The 19325-nt window shown below is 46.9% G+C and overlaps 1 protein-coding gene across 6 annotated transcripts in view; it reads right to left on the bottom strand.

The window, feature by feature from the left end:
* The window catches only part of DTNB (dystrobrevin beta), a 172757-nt gene extending 155495 nt beyond the window's left edge, over positions 1-17262 (bottom strand). For 3 of the 6 annotated variants that reach the window (XM_045844350.1, XM_045844351.1, XM_045844352.1), the window contains exon 1: positions 17040-17261. The gene's annotated coding sequence lies outside the window, so the exon portion shown is untranslated. Of the gene's footprint in view, positions 1-17030 lie in introns of all 6 variants that reach the window. The other 3 variants (XM_045844349.1, XM_045844347.1, XM_045844346.1) reach the window with 3 other exon arrangements.
* Between the last annotated feature and the right edge of the window lie 2063 nt (positions 17263-19325).

Below are 19325 nucleotides of genomic sequence, written 5' to 3'. Positions count from 1 at the left end.
CTCGTCAAATTCACCAAAAACTTGATCAGCAGAGTCTGAGAAACCGACAAAGCCAAGAGACATCTAAGGAGACACGGTGATCACATGCAATGCGGCATCCTGGCTGGGACTGTGGAGCAGATACAGGCCTCTGCATAAACTCCAAGGAAATCCAAATAAAGTATGGGTTTTTCTTAGTAATAATGTATCCTCGCTGGTTCATTAATTGTAAGAATGTAAGAGGTTCATGGCAGAATAGAGTATGGGATGCAATTATTTTTCTTTTTTTTTTAATAAAGCTAAAACTGTTCTAAAATTTCAAATTTATTTTTGTTAAAAAGACAGTATAAACATATTCATTTCTATTCATTCTCTTAACTGATTTAAAAAGCAACTGCACCCTTTCCCGGTGTTTGCGGCGTAAGGAGTCAGGAGCAGCAGAGTCTCCCACGACGCCCTCTATAGGCGAGGCGGGAAGTCCTGCACGGGAACCAGCGCAAGCCCAGAAGTTTCTGGAGAGGGTGGAGCTGCACCCCAGCTTGAAGAACTACGACCCCCAGAAGGACAAACGCTTCTCAGCCACAGCCAGGCTTAAGTCCACTCCCCACCCCAAGTTCTCCGTGTGTGTTTGGGGGACCAGCAACACTGGGATGAGGCCAAGGTCGTGGATGTCCCCCACGTGGACATCGAGGTGCTGAAGAAACTCAACAAGAATAAGAAGCTGGCCCAGAAGTATGAGACTTTTTGGCTTCAGAGTCTCTGATCAAGCAGATCCCAGGAATCCTGGGCCCAGGCCTGAGTGAGGCTGGCCAGTTCCCTTCCTTGGTGACCCACCATGAGAACACGGTGGCCAAGGCTGAAGTCAAGTCCACAACTAATTCCAAATGAAGAAGGCGCTGTGTTGGCCACGTGCGGATGACCAGTGACGAACTCGTGCATGACATCCACTCAGCTATCGGTGTCCCGGTGTCCCATCCACTCAGCTGTCGCTGTCCCGGTGTCCCATCCACTCGGCTGTCGGTGTTCTGGTGTCCCGTCCACTCGGCTGTCGCTGTCCCAGTGTCCCATCCACTCGGCTGTCGCTGTCCCGGTGTCCCATCCACTCGGCTGTCACTGTCCCGGTGTCCCTGCTCAGAGAGAACTGGTGGAACGTCCAGGCTTGTCCGTCCGGGAGCGCCACAGGCAAGCCCCAGGGCCCACACTAGGGTGCAGTGTAACTAACCACCCTGCTACCAAAAAGTAAAAAATAAAACTAAAACTAAATAAAAAGCAACTGCATAACATTACACCCATCGAATTGTATCGTTGGGCCTGTAACATACGGGTTTGCTAGGAAGACACACCAACTCCAAACGCCTACGTACCTTACCACAGCACTTCAGAACACACCGGGGAAACCCGACAGAACTGAAAGGAGGAGGAGACACGTCCACACTCGCACTTGGAGACCTCGACACTCCTCCATGGTCGTCACAGGAGAACGTCGGGGAGCACGAGGAGGGACTGAACAACACCGTCAGCCGACGAGATCTGACTGACATCTATGTCCCCCAATCACGACAAAATGCAAACTCTTCACAGGTGCACATAAAACACGCATCGCCACATTCAGAAAAGGGACTGCAGAGGCGAACCACCCCTATCAGCTGTGTTTCATTTACTAGGCTGGCTCTGGGTACACTATAATATTCTTTACACTATTATATGTCCTATTCTGGAGTAAAATTTTAAGTCCTCTCCTTTGAATATACTCTCTGGTAAACCTTTTCTTTAGTGGTTTGGAGGGGGAGAAGGCAGGTCCCCACATATTCTAGTAATAAAATGGGAGTATACCAGATACCACAAGCTCTGTACTTTTGCGCAGATAAACAGAAACTCTCACACACTCCATAATTTGGTACAATATTTATCACTTCAAATCTTCAGCAGTGTGTTCTATGAGCATCCCAGCAATATTTGCTAACGAAGGATGCATTTCACGAAACTAAAATTACTGCTTTGTCTATATGTTATTTCAGCCACAACTACCAAAACAGAAGAATAAAGGTTTGTGGCTTTTTATGTTTTACTCCTGAAGCAAGAAATCTCCACGAAACTTCTAAACATGTATCATTAAGCTAAATTTTTACAGTACTAGATTAATTAGCATATGACTGTAATCGTCCATGAAAAGTTCAATAACTTCGCCCGCATACTCTGAATGCTTGGTTTTAAAATATCTCAGCTGACAACATTGGCCTCGTGCTACCATCAGTGACTATCTTGGGCACAATATACTCAATGGTATAAATAAATCCATGTATCCAGTAGCATTTTTAACAATGTAAAGAGTTTTTTTTTTACTGATTCCCTGCAATCTGCTTAGATTATTATTGCTTTTGTACTTCGCCACTGACTGACAACAAGCCCATAAAGCAAGCGGAAGCGTCCGCCCCGCTCTCCCCTCGCAGCGCGCGTGTCCGGGCATCGGGCCTTCAGTCTCCAGCCGGATCTGAAACGTTGATCTGCGGTTTCTTTGTGGGCATCCTTCTGGGCCCTTTGTCTGCCGAGCAAGCTGCATCTCATTCCAATCAGATACCAGAATCTGAAAGACCACTCAGCGTGCCCGAGCAGAACAGAAGCAAACAGTGAGGAGGCTCCCATGCCGGCCCCTCCAGGCCGAGGGGCCCCACCACGCCCCTCCGCTCAGCCCAGACCTGGGGTGTGTCATCAGACCTACGGGCGGGTGTGAAGGGTCAGCCTATGGACTGACCGTGGATTAAACAGCACTAAAAGTTAACTGCCCGTATTTTCTTGTTATCCCTACCTAGAGAATCATTTGTGGGTACCTCCCATGTTGAAACCACTGACCTAAAAATTTTTTTCAATAAAAATAAATAAATTAAAAACAAACAAACAAGACTGAGAAGACAGGAAGGGCTGTGCCTAACCTGAGGAGCAAATGAAGAATGTGGATGGTAAAATTAGACGAGTAAATTTAGCACCTCTGTGGTGCGTTAACTTGGCCTAAGGCTACAAAGCTAGCAATTTGTGGATTTAGGCCACCGATTTGACTGAAAGTCCATTCTCTTTCCACTGTGTCACATCGCCCCCACCAGGACAAACGCCAGGATTCCAGGAGAGGGGAAAGAATACAGGTCCCCACATCGTGGTGCTGGATCAGAAGGGAATTCATAGTGAACGGGGCCTGGAGGCTACAAAACCTACAAAACGCCTGCCCCTGCTCCCCGCCCCCCCCCGTGGTGCTGCCCAGGAAGCTCCCCCCGTGGTGCTGCCCAGGAAGCTCCGTGTTCCAGAGGTACACCAAGTCTGCAGGCAGGAGGGGGGTACGGCCCACAGTAAAAGCTGAAGGAAAGCGGAGTGGCGTTCCTGCTGCCGAACTCTGGGGGCCTGCCGGGAACGGCATCGCTATAGTGACAAATGCGGCTGGAAGGCTGCGGGCCAGGACATTTCTGCCGGCTACTTAAACAGGGTCTTCTTCTGTGTGCCCTGGGAGCACACGGCTCTTCTCAACGTTGAAGGTGTGTGCGCTCCAGACGAAGCTGAACTCCGTCCAGGCCAGAGACGGGCCTCTGTGTGCAAAGCAAAGACCAGCACAGTGACTCCTGGCGGCAAACCGAACAAAACCCGCGTCGTCCGGGGGAAAGGGACTCGTGCTCATGGAAACAGTGGACGGCTCGTGCCAAGTTCCGAAGGAAGCTTCCTGCTAAGGCCACTGGACACAGAATCTGTGCAACGCTGTACCCCTCAAGGGTTTCAACTTACTGAAAACCAAATAAATAAAATGTATTTGTTTAAAAAAAAAAAAAAGCTAAAGGGAAGACAGCAGGCTCTAGCCCCGCGAGGTGGCTCAGCTGGTTAGAGCGCTGTCCCGACCACGACGACACACCAAGGCCGCTGCTGGTTCAATCCCCGGTCAGGGCACGTGCAGGAAGCAACCGCCGACTGCACACATAAGCAGAACAAAAACTGATGTTTCCCTCTCTCTCACGCCAAAATCAATAAATTTTTTAAAAATTTTAAAAAGACAGAGAGAGAGAGAGCAGGCTCTAGAAATGTTTCCAGAATGTCTCTGTGCACACCCAAGTGTTAACAATCCTTCGTTCCCTTGAATCTTTTTGTTACTGTCTTCGCCCTCCTGGCTCTCGGCGACTGCAGCGCACCCAGATACCAGAACTCCGTGTGCAAGTTCCCGGTCTCCCAGCAAGACTTCTGTCGGTTCTTCTCCGGCCACCATGCGACTGAGAAGTCAGAGATGGCTGAGACAGTCGTCACCGAGTGCTTCGCTGTCACGTCAAAGTCACACTTCCCTGGAAGAGAACTAACTTCCTTGCCTACTTCAGGGAAACTCCCCACTGTCCTTCCTCGGATACTTCTTTTAGATTTAAAAAAATGCCAGGGAAAGTAAATGTTTATGAAACCCGAGGGATTTTCTATTTTACAAATCGGAAAAAGTTTCCTAGGTTCCAATAAAAAAACATTCAAATACTGCACTCTACTACACAGAGCTCTGAATAAAACAAACAAACAAAACCTCATAGGGCTGTGGCAACAATTAAATAAATTATGCAAGGCATTTAGCACGACGCCTGGCACAGAAGAAGGGCCTAATAAATGTTAGCTCCCACTATAATTATTGGTGTTACTGTGCAACTCCCCTCTCGGAGGGTGTCTAGACCAGAATTCTTTAATCAAGGGGTCCTTTGTCTTAATCTACAGTTCTTCTGACTCATTTAAAAGTATAAGAATATAAACTTGGAAGAAGAATAAATACTTTGTTATCAACCATTTGCAACATCTGAAATCTAGAATAGAGAAAAGGTTTTTCACAAAAGTAAAAGGAAGCAAAGCAATAGGGAAAAACACATGGCCAATGAATCATTATTAGAATATAAGACAATAAGGGGACAGTTAAGTCACAAAAAGGAGAAACAGGTGCCTCTAGCCCCTAAAGACAAACCTCACCATTCTTCCTAAAACCTACCATGGACTGAGCTGACAGCACGGCTCAGTGGGTTGGGTGTCATCCTGTGAACTGAAAGGTCGCCGGTTCGATTCCTGGTCAGGGCACATGCCTGGGTTGTGGGTTTGGTCCCCAGTGAGGATTCGCATCAGTGTTTCTCTCCCTCTCTTTCTCCCTTCCCCTCTCTCTAAAAATAAATAAATAAAATCTTAAAAAAAAAACACAACTATGGACTGCCTAGGTCATAAAGGAAACTTTAGTTCTAAGCAAAGATACTACTACTCATCTAACAAGGAAATATTAAAAGCGTTTAAACAATAAACAGGCGTATTCAAATGACATGCAAAACTCTAGTTTTCATAGTCACAGTTCAGAAAAAGGATCCTTGTTATTTTTATAAGCTTGTCCCTGTAGATAATTTTTTTAGAAAGATACATTAGAATTACTTCTTCAAACAACTTTGGAATTCATGAGAAAAGTCAGACCCATTAAGTGTGTTCCGACCTGAATCAATTGTGTTTCTCTCTGACCAGGACCGCGACACGCAGGCTTCTCCACGTAAATCCCGGCTGTCGACGACCATTTCTTTTCCGAGTCTCGTAACTTTAACTTCAGCTAACACAATGGCAGGATGATCACGAGCAACAAAGACCACAGGCTCAGCAGTAAAGACAGAATGTGAGGACTCAGAAATAGCCTACCCAGGACCCCACAGTGTGCACCCCCAAGGGAGTAAACGTGCCGTCCCAGCAAACCCCTGTACCTCGCGCAGTAAGGAAATGGGTGCAGAAACCGAGAACCTCAGACTCCTGGCCCGTTATACCACCGTTCTACATGTTAACATGAAGATCATTCTGCTGTGTCTATGGTCTGTGGGGAAGAATTCATGAGCGGTAAATTAAAACCACAAATTTAAAACTTGGGCGTGTCAAAAGATTGTATTTTTTAAATGTTCTAAAAGACAAGCCACAAACTTGAAGAAGACATCTGAAGCCATCCAAATGAAATGTCAGCATCCAAAATATAATGAAAATTAGCCCTGGCTGGCGTAGCTCAGTGGATTGAGCGCGGGCTGCGAACCAGGCATCGCAGGTTTGATTCCCAGTCAGGGCACATGCCTGGGTTGCAGGCCACGGCTCCCAGCAACCACACATTGATGTTTCTCTCTCTCTCTCTCTCTCTCTCTCTCTCCCCCCTCCCTCCCTCCTTTCCCTCTCTAAAAATAAATAAAATCTTTAAAAAATACAGAGAAATTATATAAATACTCATTTCAATATAAATACATATAATGAAATTTATAAGTCGATATGAAAAAAAGAAAACCAACACAACAGAAAAACAGGTAAATGATGAAAACAAGCAAACCACAAAAGAGGAAACCTAAAGAGCCAGTAAAAACACAGAGCAAAGTCTAAACTCACTAGTAATCAGAAAAACATATATCAAAATCCAAAATAAGCCCTGGCCGGTGTGGCTCAGTTGGTTAGAGCATCGGCCCACAGACCAAAAGGTTGACAGTTCGATCCTCGAGCAGGGCACATGCCAAGGTTGTGGGTTCAATCCCCAGTCAGGGCGCATATTGGAGGCAACTGTCAATGTTTCTCTCTCACATCAATGTTTCTCTCTCACATCAATGTTTCTCCTTCCCTTCCTCTCTCTCTAAAAGCCATGGAAAGAATGTCGAGTGAGGCTTGTAAAAAACAGTAATATGATTACATTGTACATCAAGCAGATTTGCAAAAAATGACAAAGCCTAGAACCGCCAGTGGCTGACAAGGCAGGGAAGCAGCAGAAGGCACCGATGCTGGTGTGGATGCTACTTGGGAACACCACTCCAGGGGGGAGTGTGGCGAGACCCACTGCAGGGGCGTGCACGGCACACAGGCCGGCGGTTTCTCCCCGGTGCACGCTCTAAAGGCATGCCTGGGTGCACAAGGAGATGTGACAAGAACACTCACAGCAGCATAATCTGTAATAGCAAAAAAGAAAAATCAGAACAAACTAATTGCCAATCCTCAGGAAAAGATAAAAGTAAATTGTGATGTAGTCAAACACAAGAATCCTATTCGCCAAGAAAAATATATACACTAGAGCTACATATACCCATATAAATGAGCATCACAGTATTGAGAGCTAAAAAGTTACAAAAATATGTAATGCATTAATATAAAGGTTTTTAAAATATAAAACTATTATACATTTTAGGGCTACTTAAATAATAAAAAATATGAACATCTGTACAGGAATGAAAAGCCTCAAATTCAGAATTGTGGTTCCCTTGGAAGGACAGGAGAATGCAACTGGGAAAGAGGTATGTGGCGTTCAAAATTAAAAGGAGCCTAGTGGCCCTGGCTGGTGTGGCTCCGTGGACTGAGCGCTGGCCTGCGAACCAAAGTGTCTCAGGTTCGATTCCCAGTCAAGGCACATGCCTGAGTTGAGGGCCAGGTCCCCGGTTTGGGGCATAGGAGAGGCAACCACACATTGATGTTTTTCTCTCTCTCTTCCTCTGTCCCTTCTCCTCCCTCTAAAAACCTAAAATAAATAAAATCTTTAAAAATTAAATAAATAAGTAAATAATAAATAAAAGGAGCCTAGTTTCTTAAGTTAAGTAGTGTGTACTCAGGTCTTCACTATTTCTATTTTCTATACCTCTTTGAGGACTAATATTGCATACTGTTTAAAGAGTTTAAAAAAAAAACAAGATCCAACCAAAATAGTTTTACTCCAGAGCCCACAGACTTAACCAGGACAGGTTCTGTTCTTGTCTGTGCTGTGAGGAAAGGTTCAGTCACTCCAACTGGTGGAAAGCAGTGAAGGACCTGACTGAGGAAAAAGTCTCCATGGGAAACAAGACTGGAGACACAAAGTGGTCCTGTTACCACTCGGGGGACTCACGCGAAAAAGCCAGAGCCAAAGCCAAAGCCAAGGCCAAAGCCGAACTCGGAATGCGAACCCGTCTGGCTGAGACACAACAGCAGCAGCAAGAATACAGGCTCTGAATTCCACCCTGGGTTCAAACGTCACCGATTAGCTGTGTGGCCCGCAACAAGCTGAAACTTTTCTGGGCTCAACTTCCCCACCCATACACTGCAGACACCATGTCTCACTGCCAAAGATGTAAAGATTAAACAGTAGCCATTATCCACGGAAATTCCTTCGCATTACACAGTAGCCTCGTAATAGGTAGCAGTTATTATCACTCACGGAAGAAGGTCTCTCTCTCTCTGGGGAGAGAAGACGGAGCAGGCAAAGACCAGAGTTAAAAGGGGAAGGTCACGAGTCTAGGAAAAGAAGCCAGGAAAACGCTAAAATGGTTAGGGGTTGAAAAAGCCTTTATAGAATCCCCAAAGTTACCAAATTAAAAAATATCTATTTTAAGTGAGGACTATTTCATTATAGTGAAGCTTAGGTGTAAGAATATGTAGTCCAAACCTGACTATTTCCGCATTTCAGTCCTGTTTTAGCTTATATATAATGTTAATATGCAAAAATTCAAAATAAAAATATGCTTTCTTTAAAGGTTTATTTTTTTTTGTTAAAAATGCATTACCAAGTAAATCGTATAAATACATTTCTCTTGGTTATCTATAACTCTGAAAGGTCTCTCCTACTCTTAACATACTGATGAGAAAACAATGATCATTTCAACAAATGCCCCCCAAAAGCCCTTGATAAATTCAGCACCCAATAAAAACACAACCCAAGAACAGAAGAAAACTTCCGTAAGTTGACACAGACATCTACCAGAAACCCTCAGAAAGTACGATATCTAAGAGTGAAACATGGGAAGCATTCCCATTCAGGAAGAAGATAAGTGCCCGTTACAGTCACCGCTGTTCAACTTTTGTACCCAAGGGCCGAGGGGCTCACTGCAGCAGCACACAGAAAACAGAGTAAGTGCGGTCAAGTTCAGACAGAAGCCTGGCCACTTAAGTCTTCCAGTCAAAGCAACGCAGCAAGGAGACACCTGGATGCACCCCCTCTGCTTCAGATACACAGTAATAAATAACGTGTTTTTAGAATGTATTGGAAATGACGTAGAAAGGTTCAACGAGAAAAACCTCCATCTGGCTCAGAAACAGAGGGGACACACGAAACTGCGGGCAGGACCGAAGAAGCCACAGGCTCGCCGGACGCTGAGCGCAGCAGCAGGTGCTCGTTCTGCAGGGAGCGGCGACGCTCACACAAAGGAGAGGACCGGGACGCACAGGGCCCGTCCGCGCCAGACTCACAGTCTGAGGCCCAGGATGAGGCTAGAGTTAAAAGGAAGCTGAAAAACTCTGCTGCCAGTCTCTGCCTAGAACTGGTTTATGCAATGCCCTGGGCTTAGCAAGTGGGAAGATAACAACGCAGACTCGTGACCAGGAACTGAACCGAGAACGCACACACTCTGTGAGTGGATGTAAAATAGCCCCAATTACCTCCAAGAGCAGGACCCCTGGCCCACAAGGATCGTATCTGATTTTTCACTGGGTCAGTGGAAGCGCCACACAGAGAAGGGTGAGTGCAGAGATAAGGAAAACAAAATCAAAAGCGCTAACACTCAAGTCTGTAAGTCAACACTTCAAAACACACAAAGGAATATAATGCTAAGTAAGACAGCCAGCAAAGGCGACAACAGGAAGATGAATTCCAGATGAAGTTTACCTCTACAGAACAGTTTGACAAACACTGATTTTTAAGTATATTTAGGGTGTTAGAATATAAACTTTTTAAATTATTAGAGATGCAGCTTTTTCTTACAAAGCAAAATGTAGTCTAACCATACGATCCAGCGACCATGCGCTTAGGTATTTATTTTAAAAAGCTGAAAACTTATGTCCACACAAAAACCTGCACATGAATATTAAAAGAGCCTTTATTCAAAATTACCAAAAACTGGAAATAACCAAAATGTATTACAATAAAGGTATGAATGAACAAACTGTGGCACTCTCACATAACGGAATACTTTTGGGTGATAAAAACAAATGAGCTACCAAGCCAGGAAAAGACACTGAGGAACCTTAAATGCACAAGGCCAGTAAGTAAAAGAGACCAGTCTTAAAGGTTACAATACTGCATGACCCCCAACTCTGTGAAATTCCGGATAAGGCAAAGCTATGGACACGGTAAAATGACCGGTGGTTGCCAGGAGCTCAGGGAGAGGGAGGGAAAAACCGAACAGGTGGAAGACAGAGGATTTTCAGGGCAATGAAGTTATTCTGTATACTTGTGCAATGACATTACATGAACTGTCATGTGGCAGGACACACATCTGTGAGACCCCACAAATCTATGTAACGCCAGGAGCGAAGCCTAGTATAAACTACGAACTTAAGTTAATAATAATGTATCATCAAACTTCCGGTCAAGATGGAGGCGTAGGTAGACACGCTTGGCCTCCTCCTGCAACCACAGAAAGAATGACAACCAGATCTCAAAGCTAATAACGCCCAGCACCATCAGAAAATTGAGCTGTATGAAAGCCTGACAAGTAAGGATTTAAAGACACATTCATCTAGACGGGCAGGAGGGGCAGAGTCCTGGAGACAGGGGGCGGGGACAGCCACGGAGGAAGGGCTGGGAGGGATACCTTAGAAGCGAGTGATCCCAGGCCCAGGCCAGACACAAAGCCCAGGGTTGCACAGCCCAGGGTTCCAACACTGGGAAGATGGATCCCCAATACCTCTGGCTGTAAAAACCAGAGTGGGGTGGGCTGGCAGAAGAAACTGCCAGATTTTTGCCACCAAAAGGGCCAGCATAGTCTTCGAAGGTAGACAAACCCGCCCACTCCAGGCAGCAGCTAGAAGGGCACCGGTCACAGGCGGGAAGGGGGTGAAGTGACTAAAAATGGATGAGTGCCAGGCAAAGTGCCAGAAGCCAGGCAGTGGCACTGTCCCCTCTCAGAGCCCTCCCCTCACACAGAGCCACAAAGTGGTGAAGTGGGTTGCCCCACCCTGAAATTACCTAAGGCTCTGCCCCACACAGTTCACAGGTGCCTTTTCTACATACACCGGGCTACTAAAACAGGGAGTCAAAGCAGCTCCACCTAATACACAGAAACAAACACAGGGAGGCTGCTAAATTGAAGAGACAAAGAAACATGGCCCAAATGAAATAACTGAACAAAACCCCCTAAAAAAACTAAGTGAAATAGAGATAGCCAATCTATCAGATACAAACTTCAAAACACTGGTTAGCAGGATGCTTAATGAAAAACTCCTTGAGTACGGCAAAAAATAAAGGAAGACATGAAGGTCACACTAAGTGAAATAAAGAGTAATGCACAGGAAACCAACATAGAAGGGAAGGAAGCTGGGATTCAAACCAATGATTTGGAACATATGAAGAGATAAGCATTCAACCAGAACAAAAAGAAGAAACAAGAATTCAAAAAAAAAAAAATGAGGACAGGCTGAGGAACCTCTGGGGCATCTCCAAATAAGCCAACATCCAAAGGACAGGGGTGCCAGAAGGAGAAAAGGAAGATCGAGAAATTGAAAACTTACTTGAAAAAATAATGAAAGGAAACTTCCCTAATTTGGCAAAGGAGACAGACATACAAGTCCAGGAAGCACAGAGAGTCCCAAACAAGTGGGACCCAAAGAGGACCACACCAAGACACATCATAATTAAAGTGCCAAAGGTTAAAGAGAGAATCTTAAAAGCAGCAAGAGAAAAGCAGAGGGTTACCTACAAAGGAGTTCCCATAAGACTGTCAGCTGATTTCTCAAAAGACACTTTTCAGGCTAGACGGGACTGGGAAGAAGTCTTCAAAGAGATGAAAAGCAAGGACCTACAACCTAGATCTCTCTATCCAGCAAAGCTGTCATTTAGAATGGAAGGACAGATAAAGTGCTTCCCAGACAAGGAAAGCTAAAGTTCTTCATCACCAAGGCATCATTACATGAAATGTTAAAGGGACTTAATTAAGAAAAAGACTAAAACCATGAACATTAAAAAGGCAACAAATTCACAACTATCAACAAATGAATCTTAAAAAAAAAAACAAAACAAAAAACCTACCCAAACCACCAGAACAGGAACAGAATCATAGATATGGAGATCATTTGGAGGGTTATCAGCTGGAAGGGCAAAGGAGAGAATGGGGAAATAATACAGGAATTAAGAAGCATAACTGGTAGGAAGAAAATTGACAGGGGGAAGTTAAGAACAGCATATGAAATGGAGAAGCCACAGAACTTACATGCGGACTCATGGACATGAACTAAAGGGAAGGAGGGTACTAGGTGGAGGGGAGCAAAGGAAGAAAAAATTGGAACAATTGTAATAGCATAATCAATAACATATACTTAAAAAAATAATGTATCATCAGTTGTAATAAATGTACCACACTAATGCAAGACAGTAGTAACGGGAAATTGCACATGGGGAAGAACAGGTACACAGGAACTCTCTGTATGATCCACCCATTTCGGTCATATTGCTACGTAGATAACTTTTTAAATTATCATGGACAGTTCCACTTCCAGGTATATACACAAGAAAACTGAAAGCAGGGACTTGAAAATATATCTGCACGCCCAGGTTTACAACAGCATTGCTCACAACAGCCAAAAGCTGGGAACAACTAAAATGTCCACAGATGGATGAATGAACAAACAAATGTGATACATACACACAATGAAATAGTATTCAGCCTTGAAAAAGAAAGACTCCTGACAATGCAACCATGTAAACAGTGACGACATTATGCTAAGTTAAATACACCACATGCAAAAGGACAAATAGTGTGTGTTTCCACCTATATGAGGTGCCAGCGTCATCAGATTCACAGAGATGGAACGTAGAATGGTGGCCGCCAGAGCTGAGCAGAGGAGAGAACTGGGAGTTACTGTTTAATGGGTACCGAGTTTCAGCGGGAACGGTGAAAAAGTTCTTGCCCTGGCCTGGTGGCTCAGTGGGATGGAGTGTAGTCTCGTACACTAAAAGGTTGTGGGTTTGATCCCCGGTCAGGGCACATGCCTGGGTCTCGGGTTTGGTCCCCAGTCCCACGGGTTTGGGGGGCGTAACAGAGGCAACCGATTGGTGTTTTTCTCTCACACGGATGTTTCCTTCCCTCTCGTTCTCCTTCCCTTCCCCTCTCTCTAAAAATAAACAAATAAAATATTTTTTAAATTATGACAAAAAGTGCTGAAAGGCTGGTTATGCCAATTGAAAAACACATTATCTCTCTTCGGCATACCACATAAAAACTTCACACTGAAAGCAAAATTTATTTTTTTAACTTTAGAAGGAAATACAGAAATATGTAATTCATACCCTGAGGTGAAGAAAATTTACTTAACCAGACACACATTTTTTTTTAATTTAACGGAATTTTCTCATAAACATAACACGAAAATTTAAAACTTGTATACAAGCAAAGACACTGTGAGCGAGGGGGAAAGGCAAGCCTCAGACTGGCGAGGTGCCTCACAGCACATACATCCGTCAAAAAAATTAGTATCCAAAATAATCTAACCGTCCCTCACTGAGTGAAGGCAACACAAACCGTAAACGGTCCTTTCAGTCTCCAACTGAACACTATTCAGCAGTTTTTTAAAAAATGAATCAGATCCACACGGAGCACCATGGTTCAGTCTCCAGCAACTAAAATTGTAAATGTGCGCCCCTTTGACCCGGCAAGCCTGCCTCTGGCTCGCTGCAGCACCGCCCGGGACCACAACACCATGCACGCTTCACGGGAGTGTGTTGAGCAGCCAGGAAGGACCAGGGAGATCCCCACGTCTCACCGGGAAAGACCTCAGACGCTCTGGGAACAGGCTGCAGAACAGTGTGTACAGCGGCCCGACACGAACGTGAGGAGTGTGGGGCAAGTCTGCTTCTTCCCGTATCACCTGTATATGGATGCAAACGCACAGAGACAGGTCGGGAAGAATCACAACAAACTGTTAACTACAGTTTCAGCGAAGAAGGGAGTGCACCAGGGAGGGTTGTACCGTGTCCATCCTGTGTGCCTGAGTACTTTGCAAGAGCGCGCGTTCGTGAGCCCGCTGCGGACTTCGGCCCCCGGCCCCGCGGACTGAGCCCACACAACCCCAGGAGCTGCCCTGCACAGGGACTCTGCTGCGGACAGCGCCCCCTAAAGCCGGGCAGTATGCATCCTGCACAACTAGACACCACGTCCCTGATGCTTGTGTAATTAGAAATTAAAGAAGGGGGAGGGGCCTGCAAACCAGAGGGAGGGAACTTTCTGGAGTGACGCCGGGTTCTATAGCCTGACTGGGATAGTGGATACAAAGTATACACATTTTCAAAACTCGTCCTACTGTACATGGACATCTATGCCCTTTATATGTACACTATCCATGAATAAAGTCGATTTTAAAATAAATGCAAATTAAATACATAAATAAAATACAGTATCATTGGGAGAATCTGGAAAAAGGTACCCAAATTACAAGACCCCAAACAAGAATTGGCAGTCACCTGCTGGATGCACTCTGAGGTACACAGTATGAAAACTACAAAGAAATTAACTTCACCCTGGCTGGCATAGCTCAGTGGATTGAGCACGGGCTTCGAACCAGAGGGTGGCAGGCTAGATTCCCAGTCAGGGCACATGCCTGGGTTGCGGGCCAGGTCCCCAGTGAGGGCCACATGAGAAGCAACCACACACTGATGTTTCTCTCTCTCTCTCTCTTTCTCCCTCCCTTCCCATCTCTAAAAATAAATAAATAAAATCTTTAAAAAAAAAGAAATTAACTTCATTCTACAAGACCAATCACACAATGCCAAATTTGGATTAATGTGACCTGATTTTTTTTTAAATGAGGAAACAAAGGTCCTTAGAGATTTCTAGTAAGGATATAAAATAAGGGGCAACTCAGCATTCTACTGGTTGTACGTCTAATTTTCTAAGTAGAAACTCTGTCTCTCGCAGAGTGGACTCTTGAAAACCTCGTCAGCACTACTCTGACTGCACAACCCCCTTCTAAGGGAGCTCCACTTCTGTATGATAAAAATCCTCACAGACCTCATGAAAGGTCAAGTTTTCACCTGGCAGACAAAGTAACCAAACAGGCACTGCAGCCCCGGGAACGGAAACAGCAGGCTGGAGCCGCGGAGTCCAGAAACCCAACCGAGGCCGGGAGCAGGCAGAACTCCAGCCCATGCAGAGGAGAAGAGATACGCTCCTTCTCCTGCTACAGACCTACAGTCCACGAACCAGGATTAACGTTTTAAAAAAAATAGTGTTCCCTAGACAAAAGTACTCTTCTTCAAGTGACAGAAAAGAGAAGGGATGATTTGAAGCAATGGGCCAAGGACTAAGTTTTCCTGACGGGCCACCCTGCAATTAGCCATGGTTTTAAATGCCCAGGCCTATGAACCTGGGTTACCTTCCATGCAAAAAAAAAAAAAGGGGGGGGGGTGGACATTAGGAACAGGGGATGTCCATCAGCCATCCAGAGCGAGTAACACTGCTCTGTGTAATAATACATAGCAAAACCCTGCCTGCTTCATTCATTCAGGCAATACACATTTCTTGCTCAACTGCTGTCGGGCCAGGCACTGTTCTTGTCAGTGAGGATTGATTTATTTTCAATTTACTTTTTGTTTTTCAATTACAAATACAATTAGTATTTTTTTATTGTTGTTCATGTACGGTTGTTTACATTTACCCCCCACCACTCCCCCCGGGGCCCTAGCCATCCCCACCTCCCTCCCCTGCTTCCACTGCCCCCTTGGTTTTGTCCATGTGTCCTTCATAGTTGTTCCTGAAAACCCTTCTTTCCCGCCTTCCCTCCCATTATCCCCTCCCACCTCCCCTCTGGTTACTGTCAGATTGTTCTTAGTTTCAATGTCTCTGGTTATATTTTGCTTGCTTGTTTGTTTTGTTGATTAGGTTCCACTTAAAGGTGAGATCATATGGTATTTGTCCCTCACCACCTGGCTTATTTCACTTAGAAAAATCTACGGTACATTTCCACGGGGGAACACCACGCAGCAGAAAGGAGGGGCTCCTACCCTTCGCAACAGCATGGATGGAGCTGGAGAGCATTATGCTAAGTGAAACTGTCACTGAGGATTTAGCAGTGAATAGTCATGGAGCTTAATAATAGTAGGGAAGGAAGGGAACTTCTTTTCTCTTTTCAAATTTTTCCTTCTTCCTCCCTTTAAATGTTACACAGCAGAGCCTTCAAAAACAACACCCTGTTTCTCCCACAAGCTTCCTTGACCCTCCTGCTTTATCTTCAAACCAAGTCATTTAAGGCTCCAATGTTCCAATACTGGGGAAAGAGGAGAGAGACCTCAGGTGAACGAGGTGTGAGACAAAATTCAACGCTGCTTTGTATTTTATGCGCCTACTGTCACAAACGAATTGTTAGCACCTGAACAGCGAGTTATGGTTGTGTCTGATACTACTTTGTGGTCCCAGTGCCGACCGTGGTTTTCTACCCGCGGCAGCTCGCTCATCAATAAACGTTTGCTAAGAACGCTGGAAGGTCTTCGTAATCCCAAGGCCTGGCACAGAAACTGAACAGCACGCAGTCGTTAGCCGCATCCTCTCTCCTCCCAGCACACCTTCCTCCCACGGGTGACCCGGTGCGCAGGTTCATTGTTAGGCACCACGGGAAACAGTGTTTTGGGGTGATCTGAAATAAATTCCCTTCCCTCTGCCAGGGCCTGCCTGCCTCACCTGCCCTCTGCCAGGACCTGCCTCCTTTGCCCCCTTTCAGCACCTAAAGCAGAGCCTCCTTCCAGGGAGCAGGGCTCCAGCAGCATCAGCCCGGCGCCCGCACCCCGAGTCTGCGCCCGACGGCCACAGCGCGCTCGGGAACCCGGAGACCCCCTCCCCGGCCCGGGGTTCAGAGCCCGGCAGCGCCGGCCCGGGGCTCCGCTCCATCCCCTCCGCTCGCCCCTCCAGGGCCGAGAGCGCGGCGCCGTCTCCTCTCGCAGCGCGCGCGGTGCAGCGGCCCCGGCTCCCCGCGCGCCGTCTCCGCCGCGCCTGGCCCTGCACCCACGCAGGATCCCGAGGTCCGGGGGTTGCGCGAGCGCCTTCCCGTTCCCCGCGGGCGCGAGGCTCCAGCCCCGCGCACCCCTAACGCAGCCGGCGGCCGCCGCCGCGGCGGATCCCCACCTTACTCACTTCCCGGCCGGAGCAGGGGGCGTCGAGAAGGTCTCCCGCGACCGCAGCCTCCTCCGCCACCTCCGGCCCGGAGTTCGCGGCAGAGACGGCACCAGCGCTCCCAGGCCCCGGAGCCGCCCCCGCGGCGAACGTTCTCAGCGCCCGGCTCGCGCCGCTTCCCCGCCCGGCACGCGCAGCGAGCCCGCCCCCGGTGCGAGGGCGCGAGGACTCGGGGCTGGAGGCGGGCGCGCGCCGCCGGCGCGAGCGCGCGTTGGGGGCGGGCTTCCGCCGCGCCGGGGCGGGGGCGGGCGAGCGTCTGGGTTCCCGTCGAGCCCCGCCCCCTGCGGCCGGGGGGGCCCGGCTCCCCCGCTGGCCTCGGGGTACGTGGAGGGCAGGTGAAACGTGTCCCCTGCGGACGTCTCCCGCACGCTGACGGCGGGCGGCAGAGGTGCGTTTCGACTCTGCAGGTATTTGCCGGGCTAGCTGGACACTCCGCCCGACGTGACTGCAAGGTAAAGAATGCAAAGAACCACCCCATGAATCATTCATCCACTCCTCGAGATCCTCCCCTGAATGGCTTTTCCAAATTAATTCAACTCAGCAAGCGTTTACCGAGCACAGACTCGGTACCTAGCGCTGTGCCAGGTGCTGGGTGGGTACACCATCCCGGTCACGGTCCTTGGTCTCGAGGAGCGCACAACTTGGTGGAAAAGCAGCCGTACAAACAACCCGCGCTGGTGACCCGTGCAAAGCCAGCCACAGTGAGATGCTGCGGAGGGCTTCGGAGCAAGAGATGACCTCCGCTTGGACCGCGGAGACAGGTTCCTAGAAGAGGTGGCATTTGTGTTCAGCCTTGAAGGTGGCATTTGTGTTCAGCCTCGAAGAGGCTTTAGTAGAAAAGGGGACGGGCATCGAAGACTAGGAAAACAGCTTGGGCAAATGAGCAGAAGGTTGCCAAGGTTTCCTATCTCAGCATCAGCTTTTTTGTTTTAATATTACACAGTTTTGATAGAATCCTTTCCAAACCATGTAAAACGTAAGATGATTCCAAGTGAGAGACGGCGAAGCTTTTTTAATGACTCCAAGAACCATTTTCCTCAACGCTCTTGAAGGCTGAAAACAGCAGTGTGCTTTAAGGACTACTGCATGTGAGTGAAAAGTGCTGAATTCCTCAGTGCAGAGACCCAGAGCCAGCCTGCTCCCAGTCTGGTTATTGACTGCTTTTTGGCACCTTGTGGTAAGGCAGATCGAGCACCTCCTGTTGCTGTCTGCCTGCCTTCGGAACAAACTCTTCCTCCTCCTCTCATCTTCCTATTTTTAAACTCCTATGGTGAAGGAAAAATGCTGGCAACCAACTTTGTTGAGTGGGAGTAAACAGATTCCTCAGAAAAAGGCATCACCTTTCACGTGGGACCCTCACGACAACTTTGCGCGCTTGGAAGACGTGATGGCTTGCACGCTTGCATGCGGGGCCTTGACTGCTTTCTGTTAAGATGCTAAGAATACGGAGAAGAGACATCTCGTTTATTCATTTACCACTTTTGAGCACCAACTGTGGAGGAGGCATTGAAAGGGTAAAATATTGATCCTATTCTGTGAAAAAAAGATGTGTAAATGATGTAAGATAAATATGTAAATATTGCTTTAAATATTTAAATATTTGCCCTACTGGTGGAAACCAAGGTAATTTCAATATGTGGGCCAGACTGTTATATACCATTCTGGGAATCGACTACTTTAAGGACACTCATTAGCATTTCCCTATCTATGTTCTGTGTTTCATCACCTCCTGAGTCCTCAGAAAACATTTTTCAAACATATTTCAATGATTCTCCCTGCTCTCTGAAAATCAACAATTCCTTTCTTACCTACTTGTCGTATTCCTTCAACATCTATTCATGTTCAAGCTTTTCCTGTCCCAAAGAAAAAGGAAGAGCCCCGGCCGACGTGGCACAGTTGGCTGGAACAACGTCTCTCATACCGAAGGTTGTGGGTTCAATTCCTGGTCAGGACGCATACCTAGGTTATAGGACGCATTCTGTTCCCTGGGCGGGGCGCCTGCGAGAGGCAGCCTATCCATGTTTCTTTCTCACATCGATGTTTCTCTCCCTCTCTCCCTTCCCACCCCTCTCTCCAAAATCAGTAAGCATGCCCTTGGGTGAGGATTTTTTTTTAAAAAGAAAAAGGAAGAAAGCCCTCTGTCATTCTTGATTGCGCCATAGTTATTGCTCTGTCTCTGTAAGTTCTTTCACAAACACTTTGAAAGTAGCTTATCTCAGCCAACTGAGCAGCTTCTCTCTCCTCACC

The sequence above is a fragment of the Phyllostomus hastatus genome, unplaced genomic scaffold, assembly GCF_019186645.2.
Source record: "Phyllostomus hastatus isolate PE091 unplaced genomic scaffold, TTU_PhHast_1.1 phas_contig_402, whole genome shotgun sequence".
NCBI lineage: Eukaryota > Metazoa > Chordata > Mammalia > Chiroptera > Phyllostomidae > Phyllostomus > Phyllostomus hastatus.
This window is presented reverse-complemented; position numbering and strand designations above follow the sequence as displayed.